The sequence below is a fragment of the Empidonax traillii genome, unplaced genomic scaffold (assembly GCF_003031625.1).
Source record: "Empidonax traillii isolate 1590-97213 ecotype Southwest subspecies unplaced genomic scaffold, ASM303162v1 scaffold13:size3042203, whole genome shotgun sequence".
Lineage (NCBI taxonomy): Eukaryota > Metazoa > Chordata > Aves > Passeriformes > Tyrannidae > Empidonax > Empidonax traillii.
The window spans coordinates 3,014,175-3,016,448 of NW_020955206.1; the positions used below are offsets into that span (position 1 = coordinate 3,014,175).

At 47.1% G+C, this 2,274-nt stretch overlaps 2 protein-coding genes across 3 annotated transcripts in view; both read right to left on the reverse strand.

Annotated features, from left to right (window-relative positions):
- Nucleotides 1-1,522, reverse strand: part of LOC114060995 (arylamine N-acetyltransferase, liver isozyme-like) — a 10,072-nt gene extending 8,550 nt beyond the window's left edge. The window contains exon 1 of the mRNA XM_027890944.1: nt 1,412-1,522. The gene's annotated coding sequence lies outside the window, so the exon portion shown is untranslated. The remainder of the gene's footprint in view (nt 1-1,411) is intronic.
- The window catches only part of LOC114060998 (arylamine N-acetyltransferase, pineal gland isozyme NAT-3-like), a 14,018-nt gene that overhangs the window by 2,135 nt on the left and 9,609 nt on the right, over nt 1-2,274 (reverse strand). Inside the window, exon 1 of one of the 2 annotated variants that reach the window (XM_027890958.1) lies at nt 1,412-1,529. The exons of the other annotated variant lie outside the window; for it this stretch is intronic. The gene's annotated coding sequence lies outside the window, so the exon portion shown is untranslated. Of the gene's footprint in view, nt 1-1,411; nt 1,530-2,274 lie in introns of those variants that run through there. 2 annotated transcript variants of the gene reach the window in all.

Sequence of the window (2,274 nt, forward strand, 5' to 3'; positions counted from 1 at the left end):
AAATCTCTGTAGGAAGGAACAAAAGCAGTAGCAGAGATGTTTCCCTGCTAGAAATGATAGGAACTGAGACTCTCCAGGTCTGAACTGCTTTGCTCATGCTTTGACTCATCGAAGCAGAAAACATACCCTCCCACTCTTGCAGAGCAATCCAGAGCCTCCTCTGCAACCAAATATGACACAAATCTGTCCCGCTGTGGTATTTCTTCATTATTTAGGCAGCCTGGCACCAGCTGGTCTCACCTGCTCCTGCTCTCTGTGCCTGCAGTAGCAGATGTGACCTGAAGTGCAAAAGGTTCCAGTGCCAGCAGCAGGAGGAATCCAAGGTTTGGGCCAAAACTATAAGTTTCAGGGGAGTCTGGGATTTTCTGGCATTTTTTTGAGATGCATGTGCTCCTTCTATATGCGGTCATCCCAGCAGTGGGTGTCTGGCCATGGGCAGGGGAGCAGGCATTGCTCTGGGATGGCAGAGGACTCAGTGTGAGGCTGTTTCACAAATATAGGGGTGGAAAGCAGCTCAAGCCCTCCCAGTCCTTGATGGAAGGAATGGGCTTTTGATGGAGCCAAGAACTTTTGTTATTCCCCCCCAGGCACTGCTAAAATGCAGGCATCCGTAAGTGTGGAGCGATGTTGTTCAGTTTGCTGGCCCAAGAGGTCCCAAAATGTTCTCAAGTTCCCGTGTACAACTCTCAAAGTAAAATTGTAAGATAAACTCCAACAGTTCCAACAGGATTATATTCTCGATCCGATGAAAAATAGCAAAGCCAAAATTGTGTGGGAATTTTGGAAAGATACTTTCAGGACATAAAGAAAGCAATGAAAATGAAAAATTCCCATTTGGAGCAATATCCTGGTAGCAGCAGAGGGTGCCTTGCTTCGGCTCCCCACATGTCCTAACCTTTAAGGTAGAAACCTTACAGAAGAACTCAACTGTTGCATCATGGCCACTCCCAAGATTTTCCCCAAAGCCCTGGAACTACAACTCTATTCACTTCTGAAAACTTGGCACAAGCTTAGTTTTTGCCGTGTGAATTTTAAACCAGCATCACCAGCAAGGAGCTGGTTTTCCCTTTCTTTCTCCCCTCCTTTCCCTTTACCACAGCAGGCAGAACATGTGTAAGCAACTTTTACTTACAGGGAAAACGGTGGTGTGGGTTTTGTCTGTCTGTCTGTCCGTCTCTTACGGGTGTTTATAAGGCTGTTTTAACTGAAATAAGGCAGATGGCACAAATGCCCGACTTGCTTCAGGCAAACAACTGAGTAAATAAAGCAGTGTATCTACGACACCGAGCAGCTGAGCTCTCCCTGCTCTGCTCTTACGCCATTTCCGCTGTGTTTTATCTCCAGCCAGACTTAACTTCCTGGTTAGACAACGCTCAGCTACCAAGACCTGGGGGTTAAAAGAAAGGCTTACCTGCAAAATCAGTTCAAGCACCAGGATACCTCCAGGATTTGGGGGGGATGGTTCTAGGCTAAAGCAAGTGGCGTGGCTGGCTGTCCTCTACCTAGCACAGGCTGGGCTAGGACTGCTCTCCAGCTGCTCTTCAGGGGATCGTCTTTTCCCTGAACTTACTTTCACCCGCCTCTATCAGATTGCAAATGCTGGGGAAAAAAAAAACAAACAGAAACGAAACAACCTCAAAGGGTGGAGCGTGAGAGCTGGAGTGAGCCAGCAAAGCCAACAGCAGTGGCTCGACACGCATGCAAACCTGGCTGTTGGAGCAGAGGCTGCTTCACATTTTTGCTTGTTTCCTGCTCTCTGCAGGGGCCAGCTCAGGCTGTCACAGAAGGGTATGTTTTTGTTCCAGTAGCTTGCTGGATGCACTCAGGTGATACGGTTTCTTTTTTCTGCCAGCTGTTAGGTTAGTATTTGTCTGGAAACGTGGGGAATAAATCTTGCACGCATTCTGTCTGAGAAGGATTTTCCTCTGTTTCTGAAAATCAGCAAGATTTCAGCACAGTAACTTGCACCTGCAACCCCCTTGCCCCAGCCAGCAGCATGAGAACTTCAGCACTGCCCCTGCTTCGTTTGCTCTCTGTGATATACATGTATTTTTTCATTACTGTAAATTTCATAGAATATAAGGTAGCACTGTCACAGCAGCGTCTCTTCTTTTGTCTTTGCCCACAGGTATCACCTGTGGATGCCATGGTGGTGAAAATGTTCTTGGCAAAGTGATGGCTGTGAAGTTCTAACACACAGGGAGATCCATCCTTTCACCACGTTACATGTTGCTTTTGTATCTACCAATTCTGCTTGCCTTTTGCCAAGAGAAG